The 24290-nt window shown below is 41.5% G+C and overlaps 1 long non-coding RNA gene across 2 annotated transcripts; it reads left to right on the top strand.

Annotated features, from left to right (window-relative positions):
* The first annotated feature begins 289 nt into the window (after positions 1-289).
* Positions 290-22711, top strand: LOC126042701 (uncharacterized). 2 transcript variants are annotated; one of them, XR_007507269.1, is made up of 3 exons: positions 290-5799; positions 19872-20157; positions 21082-22711. It is a non-coding gene; the product is annotated as an uncharacterized LOC126042701 (long non-coding RNA). The 2 variants fall into 2 exon arrangements; XR_007507268.1 differs by having other exon boundaries at positions 19872-22711.
* Positions 22712-24290: the final 1579 nt, after the last annotated feature.

The raw sequence follows: 24290 nt of genomic DNA, 5'->3' as shown, positions 1-24290 counted from the left end.
CCACCCAACATAACAATAATTACATGCCTAAACCCTTAACAAACCACACCACTGAGAAACACTTCCCAGGTGCATTTATCAGAAAAAGGTTAAAGTGATAACTTCTGCTGCTGTGCTTATGTATCTGACCTAGAGACACTGCTTCCAGACTAAAAGCAGAGTTTCAGTTTTCATGGCTCATTTCACCATTGACTTAGCACTTACTCTTTTATGAGGGGATCACAGCAAGTGCCAACAAAGAGGGTACTTTCTGTAGATGACCATGGGAACAAGAAAAAGACCCAGAGTATCCTATGAAAAAAATAGAACACATGAATAAAGACTTGTTACTCCTGACAAAATGGGGCAATAAAAAAACAACACTGTAGACTGTAAGTAGAGAAATTCATTGGGTACTTTGTCTTCTTTAGGTTTCCCTATCTGCTTGCAGAGATAGCCTCATTCTCTGAATAGCCAGTATACACAAGATTGCTTTAAATTGTGCAGCTATAACGCAGACACCTTAGATAAAATATAAGGCTTTCTGGATGGACAGCAGTTATTCAGGGGAAGCCTTCTTAATGATGATATGAATTGAAAACACTAATTTCTTAAAATCATGAAGGTGACAAGTGGATTCAATTAATTCAGCCTGTGATCTTCTATTAGCTGTCCTTAGCCTACCTCTGCTATCCAAATTTTCTGGGCAAGAATAGCCTCCATAGAGCTGAGGCCGGGGGCTTGTATGTGCTCCCTTGGGTTGCTGGTCTTGGCGTCCACCCATCCCTGAACCTATGCCTCTCCAGCACCCTTTGTGTCCCAAGAAGATAATTTAAGGCTTAACTCTAAAAAACAGCCACAAACTCTGTAGATGGGATGTATTTTCAGTCTCTGCCATAACACTAGCGAGTAGTGGGTATGCAGCAACAGATTCCGATTTCCATCATGTCAGCTCTGCTCAGCATCCTTTCACAATCTCTTTTTTGTCATCCCACTGACTAACCTGACAGAGACTAACATAGCATGAAGCAAGGTAACATGATTGAAGAGCTTGAGAAATATTAAACCAAATACATTGCAGAGAAATTCATACCACTAACTGCTTTCTCTCCCTTCTCTTTTTTCTCGAGAAGAGCACAGCTGGGGAGAAATGTAGTATTCAAACCACAAAGGGCCTTAAAAGCAAACCCTGCAAATCCCTCAGTCCAGTAACTTGAAAGCTGGCCTTTATTTTGGAAAGTTTCCAGCCGTGCCAGTAAGCTGAGAGAGGGGAAGAGAGGACCTTGGTCCTAACCAGGGCCTTTCCCACACTAACAGTGTAGGCACTGCGACTGTTCAGTGGAGAATCCCCACAGATGACTCAATGAACTAGACAACACGTATTAGTTACAACCTTCATTTTCTTCCCTTTATGCTAAACTTGAATCTGCTCTCTCCCCAGAACAAGGTCAGAGCTGAGCCCTTCCCTTCATTTAATTTCATTTCTTCCCCTGACCCCTATTTTTAATATTGCTGTTAAAGTATGATGGCCAAAAAAGTTCTCTTAATTTGTACCCATAAAATCATCCATATTTCGGGGCATCAGAAGGAAAATGATGATGCTAGCCACATCTTTCAACCATTTCCCCTGACACAGACTCAGATTATCCAGTGCCATGACTCTCCATTTCTTTCTTGGCTCCTTGGCATCCTTGGGTGCTTTATACCCTGTGATGCAACCAAAGAACACTGGTTATCATGTATTTCTGTTTTAAGTTACTCCAGTTTTTTTAGTAGGCCTTTTGCCGAGGAACTGCTAATTCCTTCAACCTTAGTGTCATAATGATACTGTCTTCCTGTTCCTGAAAGAAAGAAACAAAGGAAAGAAAGAAAGAAAGAAGAGAAAGAAAAATAATTCAAACAACTTGCTTAGCATTACCACCAAGACGTACTTCAAAACTACAGAAGCATTCACAAACTCCTGCACCAAAACCTAGCTATGATTAACCCAAACAAAGCTATTCTATAGCATTATTAATGAGAATAAGGGGTAAAATCACAATCAGGTTTCCACAGGTACTGTGGCACCATTACATTGGTATCTTAGTAAAAAAACCTTAGACATCTATTTAAAATGAATTAATTTTTCCACAGAAATACTCTTATGAAATGTCCATAAAATTAGAAAAAATTAACACAAGTTTGATACTGATACTTTTTTGCTTTCATAGAAATGGGGCCTACAATGTCTGTTGGGACACAGAAAATATCAGATTTTGCAACAAGCAAACCTTCCCATTTTTCTCTCTTTATGAAGTGATTTTCTAACTCAAGCTAACTTAACAATATCTTTCTACTTCTTGCTTTTTAGTTTGATTAAAGTTCTCTCATGTGCCTTTAACTTCCTGACTTGCCCTGGACTTCACATGTCTTTTTTGAGGTTTCATTTCAACCTACTTTCCCACCCCTGATACTTCCTTCTCTTTCCACAGCGTAAAAATACATTTTTTTTGGCGCTAGCTGTTCAGAACATCTTCTGGTGTTCATATTGTTCATCCACTTCTTTCAGTGTTGACTCATCTCTGTGACATCCACTATTATCTGTCCTGTCATTTCCAATTCAGGTCTTAGAGCATTATGATGTGTTTTCCCTTCCACACTGATGGACAGATATGGTTTGAAAGAGAGAAGTGATAGAAAATAAAGGGCTTTCCTACTGATCTCATGTCAGAGGGGTTATTCCACAATGACACATTTTTCATCAGAACCCACACCAAAACCAGAGGAGACCTCTGTTCCCCCAAAATGTCAGCCTTTCTTTAGCTGGATGTCCTTAATCACCATGTGTTAATTCGCTACATTCCCACTCAGCGCTGTTCTACGCACATTTTGTACATGTGTAACTTCAGTGGTTAAAGTTAAGCCATTTCTCTATGAAATGTCTATAAAACAGAAGCTTTAAGAAGGTGCTTATACGTCAGGAATAAATCTTACTGACGTAAGGACCTCTATTCCGATTTAACTGCACCTATCGCCAGAAGGCTCATACCATGCAGATATGCCCACGTGTACATGGGTATAGCCACATTGGCACAGATGCTGCACATAGACCGGGCACCAACATATGACAGACACCACTTCTGGCCCTTGAGCCCTCCTGTGACAGGGTCCCTGAGGGTGGCTTTCATCCCTCGGAGCTGGAGGCTTTAGAGATGGTTGACTTAATCAAAGAACACAACAAAGAGGTACACTGAGATATCTGACTGAACCTACCCGTGCCAGTCATTGTCCTCGGCAGTTTCATGGGTTTTGGCAGAAATCCCATGAATACTCATGCTTGTGTGGCTGTTACTAGAAACCAGACTAACCCAATAGGTTCTGCCTTAAGGAACAGCAATGCACTAACACAAGGAGTTTCTTTACATGAGATAGATGAGTGGGTAACAGGTGGTACTTAACAGACCTGAAACGAGTAGCAAGAGAGTAGGATGTGATAAAAAGGCATTATTTAGGCACACAGACTAATCAAATCATTGAGAACAGCAATCTGAGGACAGATAGCCTGCCCAGGAATTAACAACAGGAAAACAACATTCCTTGTCACCTACTGTTGTCCTGCAATCAATCACCTTAAAGCCTTATCTCACTGCCATCAGCCGTGACCTGTGCAGCTCTTAGCACTGTTGCTAGCTCAGCACTCTGCTCCCCGATTTCCCACTTCAGTGCAACAAGTGCTTCATGCTCTGATCGTAACACAGCAAGGAGGTATGCTGCTCGCACCAACACTTCTGGCAGAGAGGTCTTTCACAGTTCTGGATATCATATCTGTGAAGATATCCTGAATCTCATACCCACAGATATAATATTGGAAAAACTCCTGATAAAAATCAAGTAAAACTGTGGTGACCTACAAAGCAAGCCTGAAGGCATCACCCCCACTTGTCACTGGCCTACAACACTGGGAAGGTAAATTATTGCACACCAACACCACGTTTGGCTCTTCCTGTGAGCTATAGTAGTGGCAGCCTCCCAAAGCTAGGGACAACAGCAGAGAGGAAGACCAGCAACATCCAGTCTGCTCTCACATAGCCTGTAGACCCCCGTGAGAGCAGGCCTGCGATGGGGGGGGAGTTTCTGACCTTCTGTCTCACACAGCCCACAGTGAGCACCGGCACACAGCCCGCTCTCTCCGCAGCTTGAGATGAATTGAGGTTTCGGCCACACATTTGTGTTCTGCTCCAGGTCTGGGGAGCTGCTTGCCGTTTTGGAAATTTGAGGGCAAGCGAACCAGCAGCCTTTGGAGACTGGTCAGCAATACCAATTCATACACCCAGACAACTGAATTGATCCAAGACGGACCATGTTTGGGAAAGGGAAATCTGCAGGGAATCAGCTTTGTTCAGCAGCAGGTGATGTAACGTCGCTGGAAAGCAAGATGGGCAGAGAGCTCTGATGCATCCTCTCTCTGTCACAAGAACAAGAACTGAGGATGGAGGATATTCATACAAACGTGGGAAAAAGCAGAACAGAGGGAGGAACAAGCAGACGGGGAGGAGGAGGTGCTGAAAACCAGCAGGGGAACAGGTCTTTCTGGGAGAGAGTAGAAAGGATTTCACATAGAGGAAAGCTGTCGCCAGTTATTTTTATACAGATTTTAAAGTTCACCGAACCCAGCTCTGGAAGTTGCATGTTGTGTTTTTGGCTGGCAATATCAACATGCCATATGGAGAAGCCTCAGTTTGAGATTTACAATATTGTTTGGATTTGATATTGACGTATTTTCATTACCGAACCTGCCTTGAATTGTATGTCCTTTTCTTTTGATGTATGATGGGTGAAACAAACCCATAAAAACAAAGGAGCAAAACCCCAAAACAACAAAAGAAACGCACAGTGAAATTCCTGTATTGTTAATTAGACTTGAAATTCATTGACTTTTGCATCCTGTCTTTAACAGCACCTACCAGACACGGTAGATTCCAGACAAGAGGAAGAGGAAAGAAATACTATACTACTGTAGATATCACAGATGCTGTTCCTCCATCTGTTTGTCCCATTATTATTGGACTGCTCCCCTGTTTTAGGGATTTGCTGAGCAAGTGGGGTAAAAGGGGGAACAGTCTAAAGATAGTCCTTACATTTACTGGTATAATAAGAAATGAAGGGCAACAGCTCCCACCTTCTACGCTGTGAGAAGATCACTAGCAGAAAGTAATCTGGAACAAAAACTTGGAATGAAGGAAAGCATAGAGGTTGAAGGGAGTGAAACATACAGGGAACAGAGAACCAGAGCTCCCAGAGACATGGGAGGCGAAACCACTTTCCAGTTTTTCTACTTGTAAAACTTTTCTCTTGTAATGTTTTATGCTCCTGCTGAAATTGTGCCTTATGTACTTTGAAAAGCTCAGGGCTTTTGCCACTCCAGACCACTGATCACAGCTGCCAAAAGCAAGACTGTCAGGTAATTAAATGCCATGCAGCTAACCTGCTGACCTGATCAGGGTGCTTGGTGTTGGAGCCTGAGGACCCGATCTAAGGCAAGGAGAACAACCGTGGCCTTTCAGATCAGCCCAGCTAATGACTGAACGGAGCTGCTGAGGAAGAGCAGGAAAAGTCAGAGGGTAGGTACAAGTCTCCAGCCCTGAGAACCACTGTTGAGAGAGAAGGGCAGCTTACTTTGCAGACCCATCATGCTGTAAGGACATCAGCTAATTACATGCATGGTTGTCCATGGGGAATATGAGAATCCCAAGAAGCATCCTCTGAGCTGCATGGAGGAGCTGCAAGAATACAGGGAGAGTCTAAGGGAGGCCAGCTTCATGAGGACAAACCAGAATTTAGGTATCTGAACCTGTTGTTGTTTGGGGGTTGGTTTGTTTGTTTAGATAATGTATTAAGATTGCAAATGTTTTAGAACGTGAATACTGTTGACTACACTCTTCTTGTGCTTACCACCTTGTGTCCTTATCCTGGATGGGGTCTCTCATTCCTACTGTAACATGAAATCCAATATCCAACAGTATCCAGCAAACACCCTAGGCTAGATTTGAATCCAAGAACTACGCTACGCAGTGAAAGATTTTGCATTTCGTAAACCTCTCTTCAGCCAGCCACTGTCCCTAGTTGATACTTTTTGCTACAACCTGTACTTTAATAAACTATACTTTCCTCTGCTAATTACCATCAGCAGCACGAAATCAAACAGTAGTAAAAAGCCCTCCTACGCATCTCTTCCTCCTCCTTACAAGCCCATACCACACCAAACCACATATTTGCATTTGCAGAGACTGCTTGCCTGAAATGTAATTGAAGACATACAGATCATCTGTTTACAGTAACAAATTACAGTAATTTCAGTGAGGCTTTCGTGACAATTTCACTCCTAACGTGGCTATTTTTGACATGCAGTTAAAACACAAGAAAGATGCTGGTGACATGATCAGAAAGCTAGCAAAACGTTAGATGAAGAAGGAATACTGTAGTAATCTTTGCCATATATATATAAGAAAAGCTATACTGAAAAGAGAGCCTCTGTTCCCTTCCTGGAACTCCCGATGAGAAATTACGAGTACATGACCGCAGCACAGTACTGTGTGGTACTACACCGGTGTAGCTGGTTTGGGTTGAGCTGTGCAAGGGAGAACCCTGCTAGCCATGATCCTGCTCCAAAACCTCTTGGGCACCTCTCTAAGCAGCAACTCCTGTACTCCCCTCCCTTGGCATCTCCATCTATTTCTTAGCTGTTCTACAGGCTTCAGAGTATATCCATCTTCCAGGTAGCAGCAGGAGCCATACAAGTTCAAATTGCTGCTTGATTCACCTCATGAGATTTTCTACTACTGGTTACAGTCTCTGGTCTGGATTTATGAGAGCCTGGTGACATAGGGTGCCCAGCCCTCTGCCACAGAGCCAGAAACACGAGAACCTTTTTCACTGTTCTCCTGTCACCACAACTTGCAGAAAACACGGTGTTGGTGAAGATGTGGAAAGAAGTGCAGACAGCAAAGGCAGTTATTCCAGTACGGTAGGAATCAGAGGCTCCCTGGGGAAACAGCTTGCTCATTACACTGGGCACTGGCAGAGAAACTTAGGGAGCAGTGACCTACGCAGAACCAGGACTCTAATCTCCCTGTAGATATCCACTAGAGGAAAAAGCTCCATTGGATTCAGTATTTTAAAGGCTTTTCCTGTATACATGGGAAAAAAGGGAAAGGGAAAAGGCATAGACTCATTTTTAATTTACACCAAAGGTCACAATTAAAAACTGAAGCTACACATTAGTGGGGGTGGGGGGTGGGGGGAAGCAACACTGCCCTTGATGATATCACTTACTTGACATTCCACTAGCTGCCTACTTGCTGCTCATTTCCTGATACTCTACTGGCACTTCTAAAAATTTGCTTATGCTGGAGTTGGAGCAGCGAGAAAGAAAGAGGAAAAAAAACCTGCTGCCGAAAACTCAACACTGTCACTGTGCCCTCATTTCTAATTGTAAGAGCATTTGTGCAACACCAACCCAGCTCTGCCATCTCATAATCTTTAAAGGCATTCATTACCACAAGCACTGTTCAGGTAGGAAGCAGTCATATTTTCCCCATCACAGAGCAGACTGAACCACTGAGGGATTAGATAATTTGCCCAAAGACAGCTGAGACAACTCACGTCTGCCGAGCCAAGGCATGGTGCTATACCACCTTCTGACTGGTTCAGCTGAACTCTGTTCCTTTCTATTTTCTCCCATGCTTTCAGAATATTCACCAATTTATTCTAAGTTTTAAAAGAAATTAAAACAAGTATTATTTTCAAAGAACAGTTTTTTAAAATCAGAAGTCACAGCTGAGTAATTAAATCTTGAAATATTAAAAGTCATTCTGAACCCAAATTCTCCTTGAATTTCACTAAATGCTTAGTTGCATCTCTTGATCCTCAATTCAATTCTCTCCGATTTTCTGGCCAGAGATAACATGAGTACAAGATATGTTTAGGTCTACTAAGTAATTGTTACCTGCAATGGCAACCTTAGATTTGGAGGAACACTAGAAATGCTAGTTTGGTTCAATTCATATGGTTATCCTCTCTGAAACCCATCTCTCTGCAAAACGCTCACCTGCTGAAGTCAAAAGAAATCAGCTTCAAAGTGGCCAAGACAATTTTGTATGTACATTAACTATCCATGTCACCTTCCTCTCGGCACAGATATGAGAACGTACGACCCTCTCTGCTGTCTTTAGTGAGCAACTATGAAAGGGAAGAAACTGTCTAAAACAGCTTCAAGGTCTTAAAAATACACCATAGTCTAAGTCTTATTAACAGATTATTGCTGCTAGCAAAATTCTTTCTTTTCATCATGAGGAAGAATATTAAACATTGATGAAATTACATAGATTAATAGGATATAGCAAGTATTACTCAACTACTCTAACCCCATCAAAGTAGCCCAGTTATTCCTACAAAGTTGTTGATCAAGTGGAAACAACTGGAAAACACACAGTTGACCTTGAACACATACATGTAACTATCAATTAACTTAAGATACTAAATGTATGTATAAAATAGTATATTTGTAGACATGTGGCTATAATGAACTGCAGAAAGTTTCAGTGTAAAAGTAGCCTGACAGGACAGAAAAGCAGCATCTCATAGGCAGAAAACAGTCCTGAAGGAAAGATAGTAAATTCTGACACCTGTATCAGAAAAAAATAGGACTTCAAGTCTTTCACTCCTCAGGCAACAACAGTTTATATGCAGATCAGACGTAAACAGAAAATTTCTATCAAAAGCCTGGAATTGTCCCATTTATAAGGCAGGTTAATTGACCCGGGGGAAATTCAGGTCAGCAAGAGAATAAGGCAGCCTTGCAAAACTGACTTTGTAATTTTCAGATTGGTAGATTTCAGTTATAATTTTGAATTTCTTTTCCCCATCTCTGACCTTCTGGTCAGAAATGAAATACTGATCTTCAGGAGAAACAGCCAGGTCAACCTCCCTGCACTTATCTGAACACACTCACCATGTGAAAGGAAGGACGGTTCTGTGATTAAGTCAACTGAGAGTCAGATTCTGTTCCCGGCTTCCTCTGTGACTGTGGGTGCCTAAAAATTATAAATCATTCTCCTGATAAAAGAGGAGCTGTAGAGGAATTTCATTCATCAGCATGTGCAAGCATGCTCAGATACCAGAGCATTAACATATGACAAAGTCTATGTGCAAAACATCTGTGTGTTTGGAGGTTCAACTCCCACTGCATTTGAGTTTAAGCCATAAAATTTATGCCAGATCTCAGACACGCCTCATACTCAGGTATGCTGGTGCAAAGATAGGGTCAATGTGCACAATGGAATACAACGTGGGTTGTACTATTCTGCCACAATGATTACTAAAGTTTTTATTTGGCCCTCATAAAGAATTATAATTTTTAAAAATACATTACTCAACTGAAAAGAGAATCAAATGAAGATACCAGCCTGGCAGACAAAGCATCGCTGTCTATAGCCAACAATGTCCATTACAAACATGTGAAGCAAAAGGCTGTGAAGCATATACTGCTTCAGCTGTATTTTTACCCGTATTGCCTACAGGCATTTCAGTTTCCTATCTCTCACCTATTTATATTGTGTTTACAAGAGTATGTGAGCTGGTGGCAAGCTCTGCTATTTATCATGCTGAAGTTGAAAGGTAATCAGAGATTCTCCTACAACAAATAAATTGAGGTAGATAAGTCCTTAAAACGAGCCAGCAAACTCTCCTTTCTCTGCCTCTATTTCTGTAGCACACCTCTAAACAGGCAGCTCTGCTCCAGTCCACCGCAGAGTTCATTAGGAAGTCGCCGCATGATGCGTCAGATGTAGGTGTGCGTGGAAAGCAAAGTTCAGAGTTTCATAAAGCATTTTGCAAATGCTTTTCTAAGCATGTGTAGTACCATTTGCCTCAGTTGTTTAAACACTTGCATTCAGAGCTCTGCTCCCCAGAGTACTTTACACTACACAACAAAAATTTAATTAAAGCTTCATAAATATTTCTGTAAAGAAAGACAAGAGAATTCTGTGCAAGCAAAAGGAACCAAACTGACATCTCTATGAGCTGAATTCCCTGGTTTACTTGCAAAGCAGACCGAGGGCAAACACAAAGCCAATTTTTCTCCTACACAATATACATCAACCTGAGGAATCTTCTAGGAAAGGCAGGAAAGAATGCACCCATTCATTCATTCATTTTCTGTCCTAAGACTACCAGCTAAGGAGATATAGCTGGAGAGGGGGAAGGAAAATAATAACCCTGTGTGAGGCAGGCCTCTGCCTATTACAGGCTTGATGAAGGCCACTAAATTATTTTAGATGATATTTATATGAACCAAAACAAACAAAAAACAAAACCAGGAGGCTTTCAAAAGCAAGCTTTCTAAAAGGGAAAGGATACGCACACCTACCTATCCTGCCCTTTGATGCTTCCTTCAAGAATGGAGATGGAGAAGAGCACAAAGAAAACTTATGTGGCTGCTAGAGCCATATGAACATTTCCAGTAGCAGGAGTGCTTCAACCTCCAGATACATTGGGAGGGAAGTGACATTTATAGCCCTATTGAAAACAGAAGTAAAGAAAAGCAATAAAAAGAACAGTTGTTTAACCTGCCTTCCTTCCTCTCTTGCCTCCCCTTAACTCATATACCCTCCAGGAAGAAAGACTTGACTCTCCTTTGACTTTTGAGAACAGCTGGTCTGTCTCTAACAAATGAGATACCCAGAAGAGGAAGTTTAGGAGTGATTGAGCTGCTGAAGAGACCCAGCTGACCTCAGGGCATCGCCTCCCCTCTATTAGAGAAACCCAACCCTTCCTAAATGCCAAAGTTGAGACATTTCCCCACAGCAGTTCAGGGGAATCTCTGTTTTGTGGAGTGTATCTTGCTAATATTTCTCATCATTGCTCAAATCTCGCTCTCCGTTTCATTTGAGGAATGCAGGAACAACTCAGCCACTGCTGTTTTGATCATTACACCACTGACAACTGCTGTGAGCCTTACACACAAGGGGCTATAATTTTAGGTAGAAATTTTAGAGTTGTTTCTAACAAGCAGTATTTTCTTACTTCTTTAGAGATTTGTCATTTGCTTAGTCATTTAAGCGGTGTTAGGTTTCCTCTAAGCAAAGGGAAACAAGAATTTCAGATCAGAACAAGAGCTGATGCATTTCCAACCAGATACATAAAAAAACCTTTCATGTCAAGTGTTGCAATGAGTTGGGAGAGCTCCAGCATTCTGCACAGCGAAAAAAGAATTTCAGAGTTAATAGAGAGAGTAATACTGATGGCAGGCTATCCGCATCATTGTTCCACGTTAGCAGTAGTGCAAAATGAGAGCCACAGAAAATGCTAGGGCAAGGAGAGGGACATGGTGTTCCTTAAGGGTTGCAGATGGTAGTTAAAATCTGTTAGCAAAATGCTGTGTACATTCCTTAAGCAGCTCAGTTCAAATAGCAAACACAAAACACTACGGGAATCGCACATTCCTCAAGTCATTTCCAATGCACTGGCCTCGGCTAAGAAGAGGGGACCAAAAGCTACTAATGAATGTGCAGATGGGTCTTTGAATGATGCTCCATACTCAGTATCAAAGGTGGTATAGGGTCTGCAGCAATACTTGTCAGAAACGTTGTCCCCCTGACTGAATGACAAAGAGGAATGTTTTAATTATTATTGACAGCAGCCACTTTTTGTAGGAGCTCCTATGTTTCTTGAAATTGTACCCAAGGCCCTTAGATTGTCCAGACAAGTCACTCTTTGAAATGCCTCATTGTGAAGCTCCCAACCATACATCTGCCATCACCGTCCCTGCATCCAATTGGACAACTTGGACATCATTATATCAAGTCACTGAACTCTATACCCAGCCCCTATTAGAAATGAGCTTGCAGTGGCAGATTTAGATCTTCATGCTGCTATAAACTGGCAGATATTCAGATGCAAGATCTGAGCCCTGTCTCCTATTTCTAGCAGATGTGTGAAAAAGTAGCTTGAGAGAGTTAAGCAGTGGCAGTCTTTAGTTCATGCATATGCTGCCATAATATACCATACCATGAAATTATCATCTAGCAATGACTTAATCTGTGACCTGAAAAGTATCCCCTTCCCCAGGAGGGGGAAGCAATACTGTCCAATCAAAAGCTGTCACTCACAAACCACGTGCAATTAGCTAGAGGCATGTTGCTACTGATAATAACTATAATGAATCCCAAGCAGAGACACCTTCCCTGGTAGGCTGCTGTTTGGGCTTGAAAAACAGTTTCAGAATAAATAAAAACAGAAGCCATCACATTAGCTACTGATTTTTCACCTCCTACTCAAGCACTCCATAGAGATCCACTCTGGGATCCGTCAAAAGCAAGCAATTACTCTCAATCAAAGATATCTGGCATGGAGGGAGTGACTTAGTGCATTCCTTGGGGTGGGTGCATATTTTTATACTAATTCAGATAATGGAACTATCTTGCTGAGTGGGAGAGAACTACTCATTTCCAAGATTGCCTCCCAGCCCCCCTTCCACTCCATTCCTTGATTTTTAACATACACCCACTGCTTTATGACTGGTGCATTACACATAACCAGCTCCTGAGGTGACTGCTCCTGGGTAATAGGAGAGAATTGCTCACATTCCAATGTTGGGCGAGTTGATTTTCTTTCTTTTTTTGTGTTGCATATATCAACATGTATATCACACTGCACTGCAGCAAACCCACATTTTTTTCCTCCACCTCCCCTCAGATCACACAATTTAGAAAGGTAACTGAGAATGCCAGGAACAAAGTAATCGGATGATGCCGTGTTGCAGAAAGATCTGGCCACAGCTTGTTCTTAGCTCTTCACAGCTGGTCTCAAAAGGTACCAGACTGGTGACCAGTTATCTCAGCCAAAACCGTTACAGGAAAAGAACTGATGTCTGACTTCAGGCTGACATTTCTGACATCTCTGGCCAGGGCCTCTAAGCTGATATCCTGGGCTGACAGCTCGTCTGGGCACGTACTAACTTCTCTCCCTTTTGCTAAGCCAGCATTTGTATTTCTGGTCCCTTTCACTTGTTGTCAGAGAATAGAGTGAGTCAAGAGAAAGCCTGTGCTGGCAAGCTGAGACCATTCCAGGCATACTGCTGGTACAGGCAGCTTGTTCCAAAAGACAGCCAAGACCTACAGCCCCCTTTCCACTTCCAGCTACCTCAAACCCGTTACTCTCTGCTTGGGTCCATTAGACTGTGTGTAAAGTGATGTTGCATCTCTACAGCCTCACAAGAATTTGATGATGTTTGTAAAAAGCTTTTTTGTTATAAAATACTAAAAAGCAGTGTTGTACAAAGTAACTTATTTGCCGGTAAGTTCTTTTTGTAATCTTATTAGTACAATCTAGCAAGAGGGAAATATTTAAACGTTATTCCCAAATAAGGCACTCGCCTATTAAGCACAGTACGTCAATTATGCCATGTTATCAGTTATGCCATGTTATCATTGTCAGCCTCCTACCCTAGATGGCATAAAGGTGCTTTCCTGGAAGATAATTTACTAGACCTATTTTTGTTTAACCTAAAAGTTTCCCTTCCTTCCCCTTTTGAGTACACATTCTCCAGAACAGAATTAAAGAAGTATTTACCCCAGATAGCTGAAGGACAATATGAGTGAAATGTCTTTCTAGCTTTATCTGTGCTAGACAGCTGGCAACTGTGGATATCTGTGGCATCCGGGTAGAGACATTTTCAGGGGCTGCTACTGGCAGTACGCTACAGCGTGAGAGCCTGCAATGTAACAGGGTTTGGTTTTTTAGTACAGAATATCTCTCTTGCAGAAAACCCATGTCCCTTGCCAGCACAATGTTGCCTGCTGTACACCAACTGCGTAAGAGCAAATAAATTACAGTGGCACATCCAAATCTCAGTGTTCACTACAGGGAAACCTTGTCAGCAAATTTCCCCTATGGGATACATAATACGGTCTTCAAATACATTATCACTAGTAGTAGACAGCTGGAAGTCAAACAGCAGCTATAAAACCCTTTGAGATACAACAGTGGCACCTTACAAATGGGTATTGTTCAACACCTGTTATCATTCTAACACTTTATTTTCTCTCCCATTATGAATCACACTGGTTTTCCCTGACAGAATGTACAAACCAAGCAGGTAAGGTAGCTGGCCAAAGAAAACAATTCTTAGCTCTGTGTAATTTCACAATGAAGGTAATTAGACACATCCTTGCTCTTATCATTTAAAACAATGCAGAAGAAAGAAAGGACCTACCTACCACTGAAATTTTATTTAGATTAAGATAGATGAGACTTAAAGACAATAGTAATCTTAGAACAATTTGGTGTTCAAACTTAATCCTGAATAAAGGCAGGACTGCTGTGATTTACCTTATTCAAAGATTTGCCTTCCAAGTAAAAGAAGTTAAACTGAAGGAGGTACCATTTCTCTAAAATATTAAATTATTAAATATTAAAACATTAAACTATCATGGAATATTGTGCAGATAAATCCTCAGATTTTCAGAAAAAATACAACTCTACTATGAAAAAGAGAGAAACAGCTATTTCTGAGGTAGCATGTCAGAACAAATATGCAAGAGCAGAAGAAGAGGGAAATATTATGGAGAAGGAGAAAAGCTCTTAAATTTGGCTGTGCAACAAGAAAACAAAAATTACTCACTTCTCTCAACCTAAACTATGCTGAGTTTTTCTCTCTTATATAAATGTAGGCTTCCAATCCAGAGTCAGACCTACATTAGCATCACAACACTGAGTCACTCAGCTGACTGACGCAGATGTACTGAGTTCTCCAGCTGAAGAACTTAAGCCTTTCCCTATTAAAAACAGAAACAGTCTTCCTTTCTTTTTTTCTTTCTCTTAAACATACTGCTCCTCTTAGGAATATCAATAGCTTTAAAATGATGTAGTCTAAGTGTTGTAACATAGAAACTAAATTATCTTCTTGGACAATAACCAACCTGCAACCTGAAAATAAATGTTACCTTCTGTGACAGCCTGGTTCATTTAAAGTTTAAAACCTTTTTTACCCCTTTGTCCAACTTCCCAGAAGTAAAGTAGAAGCCTATCCCATAAACTGTGGTCATGGGAAAAGCCACTGCTAAACTATTATGATACCTAACCACTGCACATCAGTTTTAGTGTGAAAGATTAAGAAATAATCCCCATTGTGCTATTATTCCTGAACTGTTGAAGCCTGAAAGTTAGTTAGCTGTGAAAGGCTAACAAACATTGGAGGTACTAACAAAAATGCTATTTTGTAACTCACTTCAAGACATTCTGACCACAGTAGTTGCCGTAATGATGTCTCCTGTTATTGTGTATTTCAAAGGAAGGGGATTTAAATGAAAAAATGTAACTCAATTGTGTATCTCACCACTGATTAACCAGCAGTTTGTCTCTTAAGCCACTCTTAATAAGCAAAGAGTAGCTCTTCATCATCCTAGCAGATGAGAGCACTTTTCCATTAAAAAGTCACTTGCCCATAAATCAGAGCTTATCAAAAGCAACATTTGACGTGTGCAAGCAGAGGAGTAAGGGAGGAAGTCAGTGAGCGAGTAGCAGGCTGAAGGAGCACACAGAAGTGTGCTATACACTGGACCAAATACGCATATCACACAGAGATTCAGCACAGCTAATGACATCTTTTCTTGCCAGGCATTAAGATCCCATTAACTGGTGAATCATTCTACCATCTGCAAAAAGCAGGCCCTTCCTCCGCCCTCGCCTCACTCAGGGCAAGTAAAGGGGAAGCTTGAAAACAACTTTCAGCTCTTTTAATTTGTTCTTATGAACAATTTCATTGTCTCCCTTGGTGATATCATTGGTGATATCTCCACTTCTCCCTCAACGAGATTTTACTACAGTGTAATGTAACACACAGAGACCAACAGGTTTCCAAGCTCCATATACACCAGCATTCAGAATGACAACCAAAATCGACACCTTTGAAGACAGCTGCATAGACAAATAGATGGTTTCATGTTCATTGCCATTAAGCAAAGCAGCATTCATTTTAGAGCCAGGGCTGAAGAAATACAAAATATTACAACAGATCATCAAGTTGGGAGACTAACAAATAAAATGGAATCTAGCTACCTGCTAAGCCCCCAGTCATCTTGCAACTTCCAGAGACCACAGGAATCCTCTGGCATGCCAGATACAAAGGAGGACAGTTTTGTTTGCAGGTCAGTGCCTGCCACACAAGTTTTACTTGGTGGTTTGGTGCTCTGATGCCATACAAAAACCTAGACAAAGAAGGAACTCATGTTGCCTGCCTATCTTGAGCTGCCAGTTGATAACCACATGCCAGGAACTGCTTCTCTCCCTCGTTCCAAGGAGGCCAATTAGTCACTCATCAGAATGGCCAGACCCAGGACTGTTACAGTAGTGAGTTACTCGTTCAAAAGTTACTGTGAGTGTGGCTCCCTAAGAATTTCCTTAGTCCACATCCCACATCATTGCCACCAGAGTTGGCACGGCTGTTTGGACACCCACACAGGCAACCAGACCGGATAACTGATCCAGATGAAAAAAAAAAAAAAAAAAAAAAGGTATTTTTTTGCTGTGCTAGCATCATGGGGAACCTGGCATAAAAGCTGGTGAACATGACTTCAGCAACTTTCCTGTAAAAAGCAAAACCGCAGCCAAATGATCTGTTTTAGCAAAGAAGTTGTTTGATTTTGTCTTTTCTTAAAGCTAATTTTCAAAATAGTTAAAGCTGCCTCCTCCCTCACCATCTCTTTTTTTTTAAAAAACACTCATCTGGCTTCCAGTTCAAAATGAGAGTGCCCCTAATGGGTCTTGAAATTAGCTTAGGGGAAATAAAAAACCAAACACCAACAAACCAATTCAGACAATCTAACTGATTTCACAGGCATTTAGAGAGACTTTTTCACGCTTACAAGCAACAGCCCACAACAGGCAGTTGCCCCTCTAAATCTCTAAAACCTAGGGCTGCTTCCTCCCCACACACCTGGTCAAGAACAAGGGGGGATGGAGCCAGTCAAACACCCTCCCACCCTAGTGTTATTCACATTCAGGCTCTAATTTCTATCAAGATAAAGAAGATAATGGGGGCTGGACTAGATGACCTTTAAAGGTCCCTTCCAACCCAAAGTATTCTATGAGTCTAAGAGCAGTGTTTAACACCTAGTTTTTCTAGTCATTTCCCTTGAGTCCCATATTTAAATAAACAAGAATTGAAACAGGAGAAGGGGGAGGCTGGGGTTGCAGTTGCACCAGTTGCAGGGACTTCACACTGAACTGAACATGACACTCAAAATTGTTGTTAGCTGCCTGGTGCACCTGAAGGATCATTTCTATCTCAAGAACAACTTCTGCAGACTTTGTGTTTTTGCGACTGACTTTGTTTCTCTGTAGAGAGACAACAACTAACTTAGCAAATTGTAGATATTGTATAGCTAACATGCAAGCTTACTCATGCTTCATTATGGCACGAAGCATCTAATCTCTTCTTCACTTTACATTATAAAGAGTGCATCCGTGAGTTTTTTTTGTTTTGGCTTTAAAGAGAGCATCATTAAGTGCTGTGCCAAGAAACTTGATTAACGCACTATTTTAACTTGTAAGTTCTAAAACAAACATTCAATTGACAGCTTTAAGTAGATGACAAATGAACTCTTTTAAAAGAACATTTTAAAATCAAGGAGGTAAACCAATTCTACCCTGCAAGAAGAAGAAAAAATTACTGATTCATTAAGACTAGTTTGATATACATTCATTCAACAAAGAAATGCAGATTGTCACAGCTGTCTTAAGCAGTGATTACAAATGAGTTATTCAGAAGTACTATCCATTCCTTGATAAGAGTTAATCAAGTTATTTTACTACCACCGAGTACGATGGCAGTGCACTGACAGTCTCCTGATAGTTCCCCAATGTCCCCCGCACCTGGAAGTGGCAACTTTGCACCTTCTGACAGAAGCTCCTGAGAACAGGCAGTATTGGGCTACTGTGAGCTATGCTCAGAGGAAAACGACATACTAAAACTTTACTGAACTCTCCAGGAACCTGAGGTTTCCCTTTTTTTTTTTTTTTTTTTTTTTCCCCTTCTTTCTATTTCCTTATTCTAAGATTCCACAAATAATCCATTAATTACTTATTCAGTGATTTAAGTTCCCTTCCTTGATCACCATTCTATATTTCATGATGAGTGCTGCCAGCAGCAGCTGCTCAGGCAACTGAGATGCTGCTGTTTGTGCTGTCTGATGGGATGAGTACCTCAGCACTGCACTTTACAGCAGTCACCACTGAAGAAGCCTCTGTGTCACTAGCGTGCCATGGACATCACCTCTTCATAGGATTTCTCTTTCCCTTCCCTGCCATGTCCTCAGTTACCTTCAGCTTGTATGCTCACTCTTCTAGTTTCCAAACACTGTCCTCACTGTGGCCATAACAGCGGATACAGGAATTTGGGTGGGGGTGGGTGGGGGGTGGAGGGGCCGACAGGACTTGTCGCTATTCTCTCTGCATGTCGGTGCTTCCCTCAAACCACTGTTTTCTTAACTGCACAGCAGCTAAACTAATGCCTCAGTATTAGACTCATGGGATATTAGAATTACGGAGTGGGAAAAGGATATGAGTAGCAAGAGGAAGTGTTAATATAGCGTGTTTAAAGCAGGTCTTTCTGTCCTCTTGCATCAGGTAGGTGTCAGTAGCCCAACAAGATTTCTCATTTAAAAAGAAAAAAACTGACACCCCCCAACTTTTTTTTTTTGGTAAAAAAACTATAAAAACCACCTCAGGGAGCAAACAAACAACTTTATACGCAAGTGTATGTGGTGGCTCTGCCTCTGGGAAAAGTTCTATTTTTCTCTTTGTCATTTATCCACCACTCAAACCTCCACATCCTCCCTACCCTTCAGCGGCTGCCAGTTCACACAGAGTTTTGCGACATGATCGTCACCAATGCATCTCACAAGGCTTTATAATACCACCTTAATTTTCCACTCTAACCAACTTCTTCCCCCTTATACTTCCCACAGGGTGAGAATCTGAAAGAAACAAAAGAGGAGTCAGTCACCTAACTTCACATTTGCAATGAGTGGCTGCAGCCCGAGCTGAATCAGAGCCTTTTGAAATTGAGTCATTTTGCCTGGTTTGCTCTAATGTGATAAGCTAGATGGGATAGAAATTCTATATATTATTACACAGAACTATTTCAAAACATGGAGCTAAGATAAAAGCAGAGTCCAGGGAGGGCTAATCTGTGCCTGGCAGCCCACACTTTAATCACATGCCGATTACTTTGTTAGTCATCTCTTCATCAATGCTCTCAACCCACTCCTGCTCCTCCTGCAGTAAACTTTAATTAACCAAAGAAACACTGGAGTTACTCACTGAGAACAGAGAAACAGAAAAATGGAGGAGCTGAATGCCTCTCATCATAGGTGAGACTGAATCAGTTCGGAGGTAGAGGAAAAGTCAACTCCTTAAACCAAAGCCGCAGAAATACCTGTCTGTGAGCAAACATTTTGAAACAATCCAAAAGGAAGATCTTTGTACTATGGCACTTTCATGTTTCTTTCCCTGGCATATGTTTTGGGATAGCAGCTGGTCTTTTACAATAAATTAAACTGAGAAAAAAAGCAAATAGAACAACACATGAGTCACCTGCGTGGAGAGTTCACTAAAATCACTGCTGTTCATCTGCTGTGCATTATCCTTACTCTGATGGGACAATTGTTAGCTAAAAGCCAAAACCAAGCAAGTCACATAATAGCAATGTTTTTACTTTAGGCTGAGCCTTCAGTTCTAATTTTAGTGAGCTAGCACCACCCCTACATGTCACGCTGATTACCACAACAGTAGCAGCATCTGTCATGCTACCAGCAAGTAACATCTGAGGTGTTATGGTTTTGTTATGCTCTTAGGGATAATAATTAACCATCGATGGAAAGGAAACCACTGCAGCAAAGGATGATCCCACTCTACAACTAGTTGAACAAGTTGTCATGGCTTGCCAAAGAGAATCTGTGGCAGAGCTAAGGTGTTATCCTCCTGGATCACCATCCTTGAACTAGCACCAGCACTCTTCCCCACCACATCAAGCTGGCCAGCATGAGATCTGGAAGATGATTAAAGGAAAATAAGGTCCTGGGCATATTTCCACACCGTTCCTGGAGTGCAAAGAACCTAGTAGATTACTTTAGCTATTAGGTAAGTATTGGAGAAACAAAAGAGTCTGGCAGGTCCCAGACTCTACTGGGTTTTACAATAGCAGCCAGTACTCTGAGTCACACGAAAGAGCTGTGCTTTGGACAAAAGCTCCCTATTAGCCTTGCATGCTCATAGGAGATTCTGCATAGCATCCTGCACCCAGCATGCACCTGGCACATTTGCATAATTGGCAGTATTAGAGTAGAAAGAGGATTATGAAAACAGTGACTGAGGCAACATTCAGCTCCAAATGGATGTGCTGCTACTACCCGGCCATAACAGGCTGCTGACAGAATAAGCTTTAGATAGATTTGTCACTTTTTTGGCCTCATTGTCCCTTCATTCTTCTCCTAACCTCTGTATTACTCCATTAATGCCTCTCCCAGCTTCTCTTTCTTCCCACTTCTCACCAGGGTCTACATTTTGCCCATCCATAGCACTCTGCCACTGCACCACTCTCTCCCTTTCTCCCACTCATGATGTGACGCGTCTCTTTATGCCACCATCTCTGCTTCAGCCACAACAGACCAAGATCAACTACACCAGGATCCTGCTTTTGACAGCAACTACTGGCAGATACCTGAGAAAGACAGTAAGAATCAGCCTCTTTTTCCTCCACTTCCAGAGCCTCCCCACTTCTTCTGCCCCTCACCTTGCTGTCAGTCAGCACTTGCTCTCACACCTGATTATGTGAGGATACAAAAGATCCTAATAACTAGGTTTGAGAGGAACAAAAGCAAAGCTTTACAGGAGCTTGCCATCTGGACAGTGCTTGGTATAGAGCTGTCACTCAGTGCCACATTCACATGCCAAGTCAGATCTATCATTAGAGAGACGCCTGTATGCATCAGCTATATCCACAGCTGAAGCAGAGCAAATCTCAAAGAATTAATCTCCATTTTTACACACTCTCTTTCCTCTCAGGCAATGCTGTAGAAGCAGTGTCCCTGATCTGGCACTTCAAGATGCTATTGCTGCACCCCGAACAGCAAAACAAGCATCAAAGGTAACGAGGCATTGCTCTTCCCAAACACACTGCAAGAGGCAGGCAATTCCTTCTTACCATTAAGGCTCTTGCTCCCCTTAAACAATTTCAATTTTGCGGCAGCAAACTGTTATCTCCCTCCCCTAATCAAAATCCCACAGCAGTAAGTGCATTTAGCCACCTCTGTATTTCACAGTCCAGAAAAAGAGAGAATGACTGTTGTGTTGGCACAGGAAGGATATCCAGGCAGCCGCGCACAAACTTGCTGACCTGGCACAACATTCAGCTGTAATGCAGAACTATTTTCCCATGCAATTCATTGTTAGCGTTTAATTGTGAACACTGTAGAAAAGGCTAAGGGATTTGGAGAGAGGTTATGGGAAGCAGAGCATGATCTGGAATGCTGTTCTGCAGTCCAGAGAGCAGTCGGGGAAAGACAGCAGAGGCTGCCTGGATAAATGGGGAAGGTTGAAAGAAACTAGCACCATGCAACAGCCTGCCTCCAAGCACAAATAAGACTGGATCACCACAGAAATCAAGTTTCATTGCTGCTCTCATGCCCACTATAAAACATGTATAAATCACATCAGTAATAAAAGACCAATAAATCACGTAAGTATTGCAGGATCAGATTCATGATTGGATTCAGGGGGAGCATGTTCAGCATGGTGTTTGCAGGAGAACATTGAAGTCCTTGGCTACAAAGGGGTGGTTTTGAAGCTGAAGGAGCCTATGTTTTCATGAGTGCTTACTTTGATTACTAACATGTAGATGTGCAAGGCATGTGATTCAATAAAAACATGTAAATCAAATGTGAATCGAATTCAAAACTGAATTTCAGGAAATTCACATACCAATATAAAACAAGCAGAGTGTAAAGAACTGCTAATTTGTTGTCAGTCATGTCAAGTTCGGGGTCTGTTTTTGATGTAAGGTTTTAAACTCAGATATAGATATGTCTTACAGTTTGATTTATGCCAAGAGGTCTCATCTCCTCTAGATTGCACAGAGGAGTTTTGATAGTTGAATAATTACTCACACATTGAAAGCACAGACTTCATCATGCCTTCTGTCATGGTGTCTTACAACTCTTAAGTCCAAATCACTGACAAATGCTGTATCTAGTATGCCTGTAACTGCAGGAATGGAGGAATAGCTGTATTCCTTATGTGTTCCCTTTCATATGCTTGTATGCTTTGATAAGTGTTCTAAAATAATAATACAACCATCAGTGAAGTAGATCAGAGACGGAAGTTTCGAAAGCCCCAGCTCCTGCCTGTGCAAGAAGCTCTTCTAAGCACTAAGTTCTTTTGCTGGTTCCCCTATGTACTTGTCTGAAGCCCCACTCATTTCTGAAACTCTCATCTTCTATTCAGCTAGCATGAGACTTCTTATTAAGGACTATTAAGGACTTATTAGATTCCTAAATCTAAGATAGCTTAAATGACTCTGTGATCCGTAGATGGCAGAAATCTGCATCTAGACATTTGTACCTGCCAGCTGGTAGAGAAGCTCCTCTAACACTATGTGCAGTTATTAAAAAAAAAAAAAAAAAAGAAAAAAAAAAAAGAGTCTTAACTAAGCTTCTCAGTCCCTTTATTACAAATAAACATCATGCTTCACTATACCATCTTGCCCATCACAGTCCCCTTCCTTTCAGCTCGGTGGGTCCCTTGAGTCCCTTCTGATATCCAGTTCCTCCTAGGAGCTGTAACTTACCATGTCACACAGCTGGAACCCTGCTTAGGATATTAAAAAACAAAAGTATATGCTTCTCAATAGCACTGTCTTGATTACCTAATTGATTTTTAGAAATTAACAATAATAATGCTAAAACACCCAGCAGCCTAATTATCAGCCGCTTTTCATTTATACTCCCATTAAATTCACAGCTGCTTTGCAAAGTGACAGCCTGCTGTATGAAGACTGCCTTGTATGCTCTCACTCAAGCCCCTTCCATTTATTCCATAGAGAATGACGACACAAATAACTCAAATGCCTGCTTGGTATTTGGCAGATGCCATTCGTATATGACACACTATTCAAAAAGCAAACAGAAAGAATGACATGACATTCTAAAGCAAAAAAAGGGCATTTTCTTCCTCTTGTGCTAGTAAAACAGTTAATTTTCAAGTATCCGCTAATCTCTTCACTATCCAAAGGCATTTTACTTTGAGCCAAATCTGCTAGCTTACCTGTCTTGTAACAAACCATAGCTGATAAGTGGGTAGCTGTGAATATAGCAACTGCTGTTGAGGGGTGGGGGGAGAAGAACTGACAAGCAAGGTGTCTGCTTGACTGGCACACTCTAGATAGGACCCGGAGGTGTCGAAGTACTGTCTTCCAAAACCCGCCCAGCTGGGTTCCTTGGCAGGAACACCTCAAAAAGAAGAAAGGACCTGCAATTACATTTTGTTGGCTTTGAAACATGCTGCATTGACTGAATATGTGTCAACGTTATGCAGTGAGATGTTTCAGCATCTTTAAAATATATTTGCAGGTGTATTTCTAATTTGCCAGGGCATTCTCATGCCAAGCATGCGGGTAGTTAACTGACAACACAAATCTACACCAAGAACAAGTCTGCATCATCTCAGCTAAGAACTTCAGTGGTTTTGCTAGACAGAACTAGCCTGATTTCAGGCTGGATTTTACAAGGAAACACAGAGAGGTGTATTATACCCATGCATTACACAGAAACAGCCTTGGTGTAACTCTATCGGCCAATGTTTTGGGCCCTGAACAATTGGTGGTCCATCAAAACTGATGCAGTTTTTACACACGCATTTCTGTCCACTAAGATGCAGGTTGGGATTTGCCTGCCTGTTTCAGGTTTAGCAAAAGGCTCCCACTGTAAAATTCTACCTACTACATATTCCAGCTGGAATCATCCAGATGATGTAAGGATAAATATTCTAAATAATGAACAGATACCCTGAGGCATTTTGTTTTCCAGGATCAACTAATCACACTCCGCCCAATAGCTTAATTCGGTGTCTCCAACAAAAACGAGAAGCACAACTGAGACATCTTCAAGTAATTACATTTTCACAGCAACCAATTTTATCACCATATAAAATGAAGTTATTTCTATCCATTCATACCACCCACAACTAAAGAACCAGGAAAAATACAAAACATGTGAAAT

The sequence above is a fragment of the Accipiter gentilis genome, chromosome 9 (genome assembly GCF_929443795.1).
Source record: "Accipiter gentilis chromosome 9, bAccGen1.1, whole genome shotgun sequence".
In the NCBI taxonomy this organism is placed as follows: Eukaryota; Metazoa; Chordata; class Aves; order Accipitriformes; family Accipitridae; genus Astur; species Astur gentilis.
This window is presented reverse-complemented; position numbering and strand designations above follow the sequence as displayed.